Raw genomic sequence first — 15687 nt, forward strand, 5'->3', positions numbered from 1 at the left:
ATCCATTCCCTCTTTCTTTGGCTTCTTCGATGCCCCTCCCTTCCCTGCATCTTTTCCTTTATCATCGTCGAAGCATCGTTTTCGACTACTCTTTTTCATCTTCTTGTTGCTTTTCCTTTGCTTCTTGAAATCACAATATCCTTCCTCTTCCTCTTCCACTTTCTCTTCTTTACTGTGTTCACTTCCAGCGGTAGCCGTCTGCTTCAAGAACCTAGGGCATGCTTCCACAGTCTCATCAGTTTTCTCGATAGCTACTTCTACACGGGGTGTTCTCTTGCTCTTGGGTATAAGAACGCCAAAAGGGTAACCAACATTACAGTTATTGTTTCCCTCTAGGCCAGCATTTTTGGCTTTCTTGACATCAAAATCTTCTAAAACAGTGTCAGCGAGCAAGTGTAATGGCTCCAACTCATCCTCAGCAGCTTTAATAATCTCTTCCAGTTTCTTCCCGAAAGTCGCATCATCAACTTGTTTTAAGCTTCCCATCTTTCTCGTCTCTTCTTTTTTCTTCAAGGGTTGAAGATCAAGTAGCAGTGACAAATATAAAGAAGCTACAATGGTTTATATATAGCCAGGAGTTCATTGCGTAGTCCTAGCCCAAACTGGAATTTACTAGTGTTTCCTTATATCACAGGGAGAACCAGCAGGATTTTGTTTTGGATTTAATGATTTGGTGCGGAAGTTTCGTTTAATCATTATCTTTTTTTTTTTTTTTTTTTTTTTTTTTTTTTTTTTTTTTCAAGAACATTATCTGTTGCTTGTGGACATATCTATATGTAATAACTGATTAGGGGAGGAATAGATCTTCGATTGATAAGCTGGATCAATAAAAGATTTTGTTAATATAACTCTTGATTGTGACTGATTTACTCTAACTAATGATTTTAATAAAATTATTGTATATAATCTTTATATTTTAAAAGTATTCCAATTACAAGATTAATAGCAACAAATTTATATGAATGGACCAATAAATAATAGGCTATAGAGAGTGTTGAGCTCATTCTACTAATTGACGATGCAATCAACTCGTCAAACTGCTCACGTAAATCATCAAGTTTAATTTATTGGCATACTAAATGATGAATTGCAGCAATTTAGCCTTTTATACAAGTTAAACTTCAAGAACAACCGATCAATGTATATGTGTGTATACATAAAAGTAATCGGGTGAATTGAGTTGTAGACATAAAAACGTAAGAACTCAATGGACTCCCTCTTTTTTCTGTCTGATTCAAGGGGATCCCATTGAGTTTTTAATAATCATAATATTTTATTCATATAAGTGACAAAATAAATTGTCTTTTTTTATATTTTAAATATTTCAAAAAATTCTATTACACTTTTTTTGGATGTATTTTTGAAAAGTAATTACATTAATTGATTTAGAACATTTATTCATCGACAGTGTCTATCAATAATTTCAAATTAAAGTTATAAAAGGAATTACTCGATTTATTTCTCCTAAAGGACATAATATATATTTTATATATTTTTGTTGATCCCATATTGTATCCATTTTTCTATGATAATAGAACCTTACTCTATTTATTTTAGTATCTCATCAAAGTTGAAATTAATTTTTTTAGAAGTTCATCGAAGAAATAACATTTGCTCAAAAAAATTTCCTTTTCTTTTTTTTTTTTGTCCACTACTTAAAAAATTTTTTATACGTAATAAATCGCATTTGTACGTATAAAATTGAAAAGATGGGATCAAGAATCATTATTATTTTATTTTTATTTTGACACAAGAAAGGGATGTGAAAAAATCTTTTTTTTTTTTGTCGAAGACTAGGAAGACGAATAAAATAATACCTTCTAGAATCCTTTGTTCCCTTTTAATTTAGCCTTTACTTTTCTACTTACTTATTTTATGCTTGGTATCTAGTCAAATTGAATTCTATTAGAATAGAAAAGCTATTGATCCATTGCATGATAGTTAAATTATGCCGGAAATGGCCGATTTTATATCACCCTTCAATTTGAATTAGCAAAAGCAATGTTTCCTTGCATAATATGGATTCTAAACGTTCATGATCTAATTGTGAATGAGTCAAATTATTTATCTCTCGGTCTATTAGTGAACTATTTTTTTAATAATTTGTGAAAGATGTTCCATTAGAAATATTCTTATTATTGCTTTGACTCGTATTCCCCAAAAAGTGGATCTCACTCTAATAGATCTAAATAAATTAAATACATGCATTAAGATACGAAGGCTTCTTATTCCACAATAACGAAAGCACTTTTTACTCTTTTATATACTAGGGGATTTTACTTGGAAAATAAAATGTTCTATACTAATGGATTCGAGTCCATTACCATGGATTCCAATATACGAAATCTTGTAGCACTTACTAATAAAGCCCTATCGATTAATATTACACTGAAGTAATCAATTATAGACACTAATATAATTAGATTTGCTCTTCATATATAAACTTGGGATTTGCGATCTAATAGTTAAGAGATGCCTCGGTCCATATTCTAATGAAAAATTTTATTTCTTAAAAAGATTTAATCCTTTACTTCTCAATAAAAAATTCAAGGAAAAATATACATTCTCATTATTTGTATCCAAGAATCAATTAGAAATTGAAAATTTGGATTTTGAAATGATGAAACATATATTTTTTTAATTAGATCAATGCTTTCATTTCAATGAATATGGGTAAGAGATCTATGGAAAAAGACCAAAAAGTTTATTTTTAATCGTAACTAAATCTTCAATTTGTTTTTTGTTTTGTATAGTTCAGATTGAAGCAAATTGAAGCTCGATCTCTCCCCTGGATGAACCATATAGTCAAGAGAGAGCATGAATCAGAATAGAAAAGCTTACCCGACTCATAAGTAAATATTTCGCAGTAGTCTCATTAGACCTACCTATTCACAAAAGGTGAGAAGGAGATGAATAATTATTTGCTTATGAAAGAAATAGAAGAATTTCTTGAGTATATATATATAAGTACTACTATAATTTCTTTTTACACTAAATTTTTGCAATGGTTAATTCAAATGAAGATGAACTGATCAATATTGTCATTAATTTTTAGCACATTGTCGAGTAATTTTGAAGAGGAGAAGCAAATAGAATTAACGAAACCCTTTAAAAGCCCAATCGCTTCAAAGGCAGGCCCAGTGATACTCCTTGGGCACCAAATGGGTTTTAAGACAGAATCTTGAGACCGAATCCAACGGCTCTTACTCACAAATTGATGATTCAAAGCCTCTCTCATACATATGGCGCTCACTGTACATGTATTTCGGGAAAATTAAAAACAAATGCAATATGCATGTCCTGACGCTGGCCGCCTACAGTTTCAAGATTTGACAACGCACTTTTCTTTTTCTTCTTGCCGGTTATAACCGGTAACTAAAAAAGTGGACCTAGCCAAGACCGGTTCAGGTCTTGAGTCAAATCGAACTCGGCTTTGATTAAATTTGAGATGTCGATGATTCATTGATCTGAATTAATCTTGAATTTTATTTAGAAGTTAATTTCGAAAACCTATTATCTTTGAATTAAAATCGGAGATTCATTTGTATATATAGATTACTTAAAATTGAAATTCATAATTATCAAGATCTTTTATATACCTAAAATAAGATAAGCTATTAAAAAAACTAATCGCAAAATCAAATAATGAAAAATAAAATATAACTCTATCATTTAATATCAACATAAATCTTTAAATTGACTTTAAAGTTGAGCTTTAGTTACTAAATTACACATCAATTGTTAATAACATAGAATAAGAAAGGGAATATAAAAATAATGTTAAAACCTAAATCTTAATAATTTGTTGTGTGAAAAGAATCTAATTTTATTGTTGATAAGCAATAGAACTCAAATTAGAAATAGACATCAATTATCCATTACTACTTGTACTGACACTATTTCCACTACCTTCAATGCTACCATCAACATTATCTTGGTCGCGATCTCTAACTATTACAAGTCGAAATCAAAGTTCACCTTTGATCCGGAACGATCAAAATTGGACTACTATATTTTCCTTGAGCAGTTCCTTATTCGCTTTTACTAACGAGTACCATCCAGAAACTAATGTATAAGAGCTGCTGGTGTTCATATCCCACTTTTTCAAACACATCTTGGTCGCATCATAATATTCAGATGGTCCTACCACCATAACATCTATGCCTTTCAAGTGCTTGCCGTCTCGATGATTTAGCTTCTCCTTCTCTTCCACTGTAAGAAACTCATTTATTATCTGTTTAAGAGGCATTGAAATCCGATTGTGATTCTTGCTTAGATCAGTTTGAGACAATTGCTTCATTATCACCAGCTCTATTGCGGTACCATCCATCTCCTCGATTCTTCTCCTTAAGTCGCTTGGTAAGTCTGGCGCTTGGTCAAAACCCAATTTGGTAAAATCCATTCCCTCTTTCTTTGGCTTCTTCGATGCCCCACCCTTCCCTGCTTCTTTTCCTTTATCATCGTCGAAGCATAGTTTTCGACTACTCTTTTTCATCTTCTTGTTGCTTTTCCTTTGCTTTTTGAAATCACAAGATCCTTCCTCTTCCTCTTCCACTTTCTCTTCTTTACTGTGTTCACTTCCAGCGGTAGCCGTCTGCTTCAAGAACCTAGGGCATGCTTCCACAGTATCATCAGTTTTCTCGACAGCTACTTCTACACGGGTTGTTCTCTTTCTCTTGGGTAAAAGAACGCCAAAAGGGTAACCAACATTACAGCTATTGTTTCCCTCGAGGCCAGCATTATTAGCTTTCTTGACATGAAAATCTTCTAAAACAGCGTCAGCGAGCAAGTGTAATGACTTAAACTCGTCCTCAGCAGCTTTAGGAATCTCTTCCAGTTTCTTCCCAAAAGTCGCATCATCAACTTGTTTTAAGCTCCCCATCTTTCTCTTCTCTTCTTGTTTCTTCAAGGATTGAAGATCATGTAGCAGTGACAAATATAAAGAAGCTACAATGGTTTATATATAGCCAGGAGTTCATTGAGTAGTCCTTGCCTAAACTGGACTTTACTAGTGTTTCCTTATATCACAGGGAGAACCAGGAGGATTTTGTTTTGGATTTAATGACTTGGTGCGGAAGTTTCGTTTAATCATTATCTGTTTCAAGAACATTATCTGTTGCTTGTGGACATATCAATATGTAATAACTGATCAGGGGAGCAATAGAACTTCGATTGATATTCGATTAATAAGCTGGATCAGTAAAAGATTTTATTATTATAACTCTTGATTATGATTGATTTACTATAACTAATGACTAAAATAAAATTATTGTATATAATCTTTATATTTTAAAAGTATTCTAATTACGAGATTAATAGGAACAGATTTATATGAATGGATCAATAAATAATAGGCTATAGAGAGTGTTAAGCTCATTCTACTAATTAACGATGCAATTGACTCGACAAACTGCTCACGTAAATCATCAATAGACATTTGATTTGCATCAATATAAAATAATTTATTTATAATCATTATCTGTTGTCGTAACTTGGCTTAACTGAGAGATATTTCATTTCTAGTTTTATTAGCGTACTCAATGATGAATTGCAGCAGTTTAGCCTTTTCAACAAGTTAAACTTCAACAACTTCGAGAACAACCAATCATATATATATATATATATATATATATAGATAAAGTAATTGGCCGCACGGAATTGTAGACATAAAAATGTAAAAACTTAATGAACCTTCTCTTTTCTTTATCTGATTCGAGGGGTGTCGTTGAGTTTTTAATAATTATAATACTTTATTCGTATAAGTCACAAAACATATTATCTTTTTTTTTTCATATTTCAAATATTTCAAAAAATTTTATTACACTTTTTTCGGATGATATTTTTGAAAAAATAACTCCATTAATTGATTTAAAACATTTATTCATCGACTGTATTTATCGATACTTTCAAGTCAAAGTTATAAGAGGAATTACTCAATTTCTTTTTTCTAGATGGCATAATATATATTTTATATATTTATGTCGATCCCATATCATATCCATTTTTCTATACTAATAGAACCTTACTCTATTTATTTTAGTATCTCATCAAAGTTAAAATTTTTTTAGAAGTTCGTTGAAGAAGTTGTATTTGCTCAAAAAATTTCCTTTTTTTTTTTTTGTCCACTACTTAAAATTTTTCTTCTACATAATAAATCGAATTTATACGTATATAATTAAAAAGGAAATTATGATAAACCTAGAAAAAAAATATAAACCAATAATAGTATTGAGGAATGAGATCAAGAATCATTATTATTTTATTTTAATTTTGACACAAGAAAGGGATTTGAAAAAGTCTTTTTCTTGTGTCAAAGACTAGGAAGACAAATAAAATATTACCTCTTAGAATCCTTTGTTCCCCTTTAATTTAGCCTTTATTTTTCCACTTACTTATTTTATGCTTAGTATCTAGTCAAATTGGATTCTTTTAAAAAAGAAAAGCTATTGATGGACTCTATGACAATTAAATTATGCCGAAAATAAACCGATTTTATATCACCCTTCAATTCGAATTAGCAAAAGCAATATCTCTGTGCATAATATGGATTCTAAACATTCATTATCTGGATGTAAAATAGTCGAATTACTTATCCCTCGGTTTATTAGTGAACTATCTCTCCATGAATTGTGATAGATGTTCTACCAGAAATATTCTTGTTATTGCTTCGACTCATATTCCCCAAAAAGTGGATCTTGCTCTAATAGCTCAAAATAAATTAAATACATGTATTAAGAAACGAAGGCTTCTTATTCCACAACAACGAAAACACTTTTTTACTCTTTCATATACTAAGGGATTTCACTTGAAAAATAAAATGTTCCATGCTAATAGATTTGGATCCATAACCATGTGTTCTAATGTACGAGATCTTGTAGCACTTTGATTAGTATTACACAGAAGAAATCAATTATAAACACTAATATAATTAGATTTGCTCTTCATATACAAACTTTGGATTTGCAATCTAATAGTTAAGGGATTTCTCAATCCATATTCCGATGAAAAACTTTATTTCTTAAAAATGTTTAATCCTTTACCTCTCAATGAAAAATTCAAGAAAAAATAAACATTCTTGCGATTTGTATCCAAAAATCAATTAAAAATTGAAAATTTGGATTATGAAATTACAGAACATAATTTTTTTAATTGTATCAATATTTTCAATTGAATAAGTATGAGTAAAAGGTCTATGAAAAAAGATAGAAAAGTTTATTTCTAATCGTAACTAAATCTTCAATTCATTCTTTGTTTTGTATAGTTGAGATTGAAGCAAATTGAAGCTTGATTTCTCCCCCAAACAAACCATTTAGCCAAGAGGAAGCATGAACCAGAATAAAAGAGCTAACTTCACCCATGAATAAATATTTCGCTTCAGACCCGACTATTCACGGAATGTAAGAAGAAGATGAATAATCATATGCTTCTAGAAGAAATCAAAGAATTTCTTTGAGGGTATATATATATATATATATATATATAAGCACTACTACAATTTCTTTTATATTAAATTTTTGCAATGATTAATTAAAATGAAGATGAACTAATCAATATTGTCATTAATTTTTAGCATATTTTCGAGTAATTTTGAAGAGGAGAAGCAAATAGAATTAACGAAAGCCTTTAAAAGCCCAATCACTTCAAAGGTAGGCCCAGTGCTACTCCTTGGGCACCAAATGGGTTTCAGCTTTTACTATGATCGGGCGAAACGTGTGCCAGACAGACTCTTGAGACCCAATCCGACGACTCTTATTCACCGATTGGTGATTCAAACCCTCTCTTCTATATACGGCGCTTAGTGTCCATGCATTTTGGGAAAACTAAAAACAAACGCAATAAGCATGTCCATACGCTGACTGCCTACAGTTTCAAGATTTGACAACGCACTTTTCTTTTTCTTCTTGCCGGTTATGACCGGTGAGTAAAAAGGTGGACCTAGCCAAGACCGGTTCAGTTCTTGGCTTTGATTAAATTTGAGATGTCGATAATTCATGCATCTGAATTAATCTTGAATTTTATATAGAAGTTAATTTCGAAAACCTATTATCTTTGAATTAAAATCAGTGATTCATTTATATATATATGGATTACTTAAAATTAAAATTAAAATTATTATTGAATCTGATTGAATTTAATCTTAAATATTTTAAATTAAAATTAATTTAATCTTAATTTATTTCTTTCTTCAGTTTTGAATCATTGGGTTCGATTTGAAATTACAAACTATCCAAAAGAAAGAAATTTGGGGAAAAAAAAAAAGTCTTTATTAAGAAAAAAGAAGGGGACATGGGTTATGACTTACTAGAATGAAGGACAGCCGAAGAACGGTCGCTGTACACGTGTAGGTATTTCGAAAATAAAAAATCAAAATCAGAAAAAGAAGTGAAGGCAAAATGTGCTTGTCATTGCATTTGCAGGGTAATTCCTATGGCAGATATCTGATTTACATTATGATATTGGTTGGCACAAATACAAATCTATTACTGTATTTAAATAAAAATATTTATTTATTTATTTATTTACAAAACATTAATAATATATGTGTTAATTTTATAAATTCCAATGGTAAATGTAGTAAAAAAAAACCGAAAAATGATTAATTTTTTTCTAAGGTAAATTTTTATTTCAGAAGCCTTATCCTGGCAAAATAGAAGGCGTGGCGTTTGTAATTGTAACATATGAGCCGCGTTCGGCATAAATATTGTTAGAAAAAATAATTTTTAAAAAATAAATTAATTTTTTAATAAAAATATCTTAAATTATTTATATCCGCGTCAAAAATTAATTTATTTTAAAAAATATTTTTAACAGTAATTTTGACATAGTCGTGATGTATAGATGCGTTGAATCAGATGGAAATAGCGGTAAGTTTCACGTGAAGCCATAAGCGTCGGCCGCGGGGTGCTTCTTGCTTGTAATGAGATGCCATATTATTAGCAGTTTGGGTCCCTAATTTTGCCAACTTTTTTTAATAAATTTTGCCAACCTAGAAACAGCTTCAACTTACTTTTGAAAACAAAACCATTTGGTAACCACAAGAAATGCGTACCATACCATGCATCTTCCCAAGTGGGAACTCCCAATTCACAACCCCTTCACTACTGCTACTACACGAGTTTGACACCGGATTGCCAGTAATTAATAATAACTATCCCTATTTTCTTATTACATGCTTCTGATTAAACTTCTTCAATGGCCATGCCTTCTTTCCAGCTCTTTTGTTTACATCAATTTTCTCTTTCATACAGTTTTTATAGCTAATGAAATGACTTTAATATTATTAAATTAAAATATATTAGATTATAAATTTTAATTCTATCGTATTTGAGTAAGGTTGTAGAATTTTGAATTTAAATTAATCTCAAAATATTGTAATTTGTAATCTAAATAATTTATTTAATTGGCGTTCTACCATATACGTGATTATCTCGTTAAATAAATGATTAAGAATTCCTAAAAACGCATGCAACCTTGTCAACTCTAAGACCAATGAAAACCGATTTTCTGGAAGCATGGATTTCGTGTGGCATAGATGGCATGTGCCCGTCGACAGTTGGAAAAGCGCGTGGTCTCCTTCTCCAACGTCTAAAATAAATAAAATTCCCACTTCCCAGCCGGCGTTGATGGATTCCAAATACAAACCGGCTATCCCCGGTTAACGAAACCTCCTCCCATCCATAACCAAACAGGGTCCCACCTCATTTCCTAATGACGTTAATGCCCTTCATTAGCACGAGTTATTGGAGTGATTCGTTTTCTGTTAGGCTTTCTCTACAAACTAGGCGCTGTTTGGCATTGAAATTTAAAATTAAAAAATGTTTTGTTGGTAGAATCAGCTCTAAGATGTTATACTTCTGAAGATGAATACAGTTATTTGTTAAAAATAAAAAACACAGTTATATAATTCATTGATAAATTAAAATTATTTTTTATTTTGATTAATTTTATTTTCTTAAAATTTTTTATTTGAAAATAATTTAATTTTAATTAATTTCGTTCGACTCACAGGCAGATTAGGTTAGCTTAGGCTTAGCTGTTATTCAGGTAGGTGCAATGTCATGGGAGATGATAGGGGCTGTGTATAAAAAGGAAATTAGTTAGTTAAATTTTGGTTTTATAATAATAGTGGAAAAAAAAACCACAAAAAAAAATTAAAAGGAATGTGTGGCATGGAGAGGTTGGGTTTTGGCAAGGGAAGATTATCAAATGGAGTTCAACTATGACACGTGGCGTAATAGAGGGTGAAGACAACTAATTGTAGACAGAGGATCAAAGGTAGTTTTGGATGGTTTGGATTGCTAACCAATTTGTCACTAAAGTTTTGCCTACACGCAACCTACTATGAAATGTCAAATACTTGGTTATGCTTAATTGCTTTTGCAATTGGTTATTTTTACTTCGATACCCTCTGTGAATGCATCATTGGCTTCTCTATTTTCATTTTTATTAGAGATTCGATTAAAATTCGGACTCAAAATTTTAATTTTATAAAAAAAATTATATATTTCTCAATTATAAGATTAAGGAATTAAAGAGATTTTGAAAGTTGATACGTTTACATTGCCTTCATTACGTAGTTGTAGTGTATGAATATATAAATAAGCAAAAGCTGGTGTAAAGCTGTTCAAAATTGGCTTAATTTTGAAGCCAAGTGAAACAAGTTTTTCTTATTGGTGGATTCCTTTTGTTGGATAGATGTTTGAAAAGAGAGAACAAACCTATTTAGATGGAGAAATCATTTAGAAAATGGCTACTCATTGAATGAACTACTTGTCTTAATTTTTTGGTCAGGGATTATCCACCAATAATATATATTTATTTTTTGTTGCAATCATCATTTAACAAAACCCAAATGTTTTTAAGCAAGAGTAAGCTAACTCTTGCATCTTCAACAGTTTATTATTATTATTATTATAAAATTTAATATATAATATTCCCCAAAATCATGTTTATTTATCCTCAATTATATCTTGAACTAAAGGTAAAAATAGTCAAGATTGAGACTTTAAGATCAAATTGTCATAATTTCAAGTCCCACCGATTCATTGTTTATTTTGCAATTTTAATTCATGGTAAAAAAAAAAAAAAAAACTCTCTGTCCAAATACATATAAAGTGTTTTTTTATACCATTAACATAAAAAATAGTAATTAGTAAATTTTTGAATAAATTCATGAATTTATGAATATATTAAATTTAAAATGTACTAAATGAATTAGTAAAATGTCAACAAAGTTTATAATTTACAAAATAAATTAAATATAAGTCAAGTTCACAATTTTTATAAAAAAATTTAAATATGATCAACGGAAGTTGGATCAAATGAAAAAAACTCGATTCTCCTTAAGTAATATCTCAAATTCAAGTTGTATGAATGAAAAAAATCATATTAACAGAGCTATCCTCCATTATAAATATAATAATAGCTCGACTTTGAAAATAATTGAGACTAAAGTGTCACGACTTAATTTATGAGCCATATCTAGAGCTAATTTTCATGAAATCAATCGGACAGAGTCCAACCATAAACTAGACTATCCAACGGGGAGTTTTAGCTCACCTAACCTGTGATCACAAAATATATATAATTTGGGGAGCTCTTCTCGCATTTACAATTCTCAACATAATAATTATATAAAATGAGAGCTTGACTCTCTCATCCAAGATATTCATCCCATTCAACCATACACGCATAAATATAGGTTTACAATCTCAAAACAAATAATCTTTTATTATCCCATTCCAAATATAATATTCCTAGCACACACGGAGTTCTAAATTTTAAATCAAGAAAACGAAGTACAAGGAATGACTACTGATAAACCTGCTAGAAAGGAAGCAGGTTATTTTGAAAATAAAACCCTCTTGTAGCCTGGAAAAATATAGTGAACAGTAGTGAGCGTTCAACTCATAGAGTAAGATATTGATTTTAAATACACTTTCTATAACTATCTAGGGTTAATACATTCCTAATGATGAAGTGCAACATATATATATAGGAGATGATCCCCTACACAACTCTTTTAATTTCTACCTCTACTAGCGATATCAACTCGAGTTGGATTTTTTCTTAATAATCTAAATGCAGGGATCAGCGATATCAACTCAAAACCATATTTACCCTGACTTATTACAAAAAGGATCGGGCCCCAAGCGAGACTAGCTCAAGCCGATCTGCCCATGCTACTCATATTCAGTACAACACCTCACGCACGCCGACACATGCACACAGCTTCAAATTACCCTAAGGCGATATCCACATCAATTTCATCAAATAATAATAAAACACAAAGCGTGTCTATAATAGTTATGTACATATAATTATAAATGAATGCATGAGCATACATTGTACGTATAATAATATTAAAATTATAAATAAAATTAATATTTACTCACAGTACACTAGAGATTACCGGGACAGCTGAGTGGAGGAAGATAGCTGTCACTGCTCACCTAAATAATTATATTAATAAATTTGTCAGCTATAATACAAAATAAGAATTGAGAGAATCAAAAGATACCCTAATTTATGCTGAAAATTCGACAGAGTTTCCTCCTATACCTAAGACCTACCAAACTTGCAAAATAGCTTAAATTATATTTTTAAAGTTTTAAGTCAACTCAACAATATCACCTAGCCCCTCTTAGGCCTTCCAATCTAGACAAATCTGACACAGTTCAATAATTCAATTATAAGACTAAAAACTGACATTTTATAAAAATCATTCAAATTAACTTTAAAAATTTTAAAAATATCAAATAATTTTTCATAATATTTAATGTAATAAAGTATTATAATTTTTATATAAAATAATTATTTAAAAGTTTGAGATGATACATAAAGAATCAATAAATAAGAAGTCATAAAAAAAATTCAAAATATGAGTGAAATTTAAGTAAAATTTAAGTCAAATAAAATTTAAATCAATCAAATTTGAGCTTTTAATCTAAATGAAACTCAGTAAAAGACTTAGTAATTAGGATTTTAAGCGTTTTAAAGATGGACTCGTATCCCTCTAATTAAAAGGTTGAAAAGGTTGGCCCATCCGTCACTTAACTTTAAATGAGATTCTTTAAGTACCCATCATCGTTGTCGCAGTCGATTAATGTACTCTTTCATCCTTTTAAATTTCCTATCATTGCCCACCAGGACCAACTCTGTTATTTTTCGATTCTCTGGCTTCGAATTCAGATCATAAATTATATATATTAATTTAATCACAATTTATATTAAATTTTTATCAAAATTCAACCATATATTTTTATAATATGAATTGATATTAAATAACGATAATGAAATTAAGCTATTAGCCTAATATTTTATGGGTCTCATAACTTTAATATATTAATGGATAAAAATGCTAAATTTTGAAAATATTTCAGTTCATGACGCCAATTGGGAAATATAAATATAATTATTTATTAAATTAATACTCTCTTCTTCATATAAAAATTGATTTACTTTTTTTTTATTAGTTCTAAATTATAGATTATTTTACATTTTAAAATAATAATTCATTTATTATTTTACTAATATGTTATTATTTAATATATATTAAAATATATATTTTTTAAAAATTAACTTATCAATATAAATTATTTAAATTTTAATAAAACATTATGAATGGAAAATATATTAAGAAAAATTAAATAAAATTAAAATTATATGAAAATTAAAATTTATCTATGAGAGAGGGAGATTGTAATTTTATAATTAAAACCGACAAATAAAACTATTTAAAATTTGCATTATATTTCATTATCATGTCATCTTCGAGTAGACCGAAAGTCATTATTATTGGGTTAAAGATACATTGTTGAAATTAGTAATAGGGTTAATTATGTCAAAACAATGTGCGTGGCATTTGAAGATCCATTGAAATTCCTGCTCACGCGCGTGTATATGTATACTGATAAAATAAAAGAGGTGTTAATGCACATGCATTCCATTAAATCCCATTTACTGCTATCCTTTGCTGCATTAAAAGGTGGTATGATTTTCGCATTAAAAGTGGACTTCCGAAGCCCTAAAAAAAAAAAAAAAAAAAAAAAAATTCTTCCGCTTCTGTAACTATTATAAGCTTAATTTTATATAAAAACAAAATTAATAATTTTTTATCAAATTTATTTATTCATTATTTTATTATATAAATTTGAATTAATTTATTATAAATTTTAATAAAAATATTTAAATTGAAAATTACTAAATACGCCCAACATATTTCGCTGAAACAACTACTTAAAACCAACTTTATCAAATTGGGGATAAGAGAGTCTTATGATTCCTTTCCAAATATTACAAAAATAGACATACTATAATACGAAATATCTATATTTTATGATTTTATTTATAGAAATATTTTAAATTTTGACATAAAAATGAGATTCCTCTAAATATATAAAATTTAATTTTATTCTAAAAAAAAAGAGAATTTATTTCTCCCATTTTAAATACCACAATAATTTATTAAATTGCTATCGGAAATAATTACACCTTCACATAATTCAATTAAAAATCAAGAATATAATGAATAAAATAAGCATATAATTGAAAAAAAATATATATATATATATATATATAGAAATAAATTTATCATAATACTAATTATAAAATTAATACTAGAAATTTCTATTTTTAAAATTAAACTTTTATTTTGCCTTATCACAGCCCTTTGTTTTTGATAAATATTTACATATAAGGAAAATCATGAAAATATAGGCATAATTCATACAAGATTAATTGACATAAAATGAGCGTTTCTATACTTAAAAAGGGAAAATATAAATTAAATAATTTGTCATTAATTAATTTATTTTTCAAATTGTAAATTTAATTAAATAAAAAATGCAATATGACGCCATAAGGTGTCAGCATAACCTCTTTTTATAAGGGAGAAATGATAGGACAAAGCAAAGAGCCACCATTATCTCCCTTATTTAAATATAACTGTAAATTAAAAAAAAAAGGTTTTGGTTTTAGAAAAAAAAAATAAATAAATAAAATGAGTTTGTTAAAATAGAAATTTTGATAAATTTTTTTTAGAGCAAAATTTTTGGCTGGGGCTTGGCCTACGTAGGCAACTTTTCTGGTTTTAAAATTCTTGCATCAGACGGAAACGTCAGTGACCGACGCGTGTAAGTAAACTCCGAAAATTCAACCGGGAATTGTCCGTTAGGACAAAACAGCTACTGGAATTTCGAATCAGCGAACCAGCTCTAGCAAAATTGAAACTCACGGTGTAGTTACCAAAAGTTGTCTCAAAGCTCTTCCTTGTAGTTCCACGTGTCGGACTAGTCGTTTTCGTTTCCCTTCTGTATTGCAATCTTTGGGTTATTGTCGTGAGCTTTTTAGAATAGTTTGTAACTGTCCTGTCAGGTGATCACTGCCCGCATAAAGATCATCTCATTCGCACAAATTCAATTTTATCCTCACAACGCAAAGAGGAGCGTGTATTTACGATCATAATTTGGTGGGCCTACGCTTGTCTTACTCACGCTCTCATTGGTTTTGATAAACCACGCGCTGTGCTTAGGCGTGGATAAGGTTTCAAAGAGGAAGCTGATGAGTTACAGCCCCGTACAAGCAAAAGGGTATGTTGTGGCCTAGTTAATCACCGTTCAAATGTTTGACAAATAAGAAACCGCTCGATCGGAAGATGATCAGGCGGCGAAAATCTCACGCCAAAAC

The sequence above is a fragment of the Hevea brasiliensis genome, chromosome 13 (genome assembly GCF_030052815.1).
Source record: "Hevea brasiliensis isolate MT/VB/25A 57/8 chromosome 13, ASM3005281v1, whole genome shotgun sequence".
In the NCBI taxonomy this organism is placed as follows: Eukaryota; Viridiplantae; Streptophyta; class Magnoliopsida; order Malpighiales; family Euphorbiaceae; genus Hevea; species Hevea brasiliensis.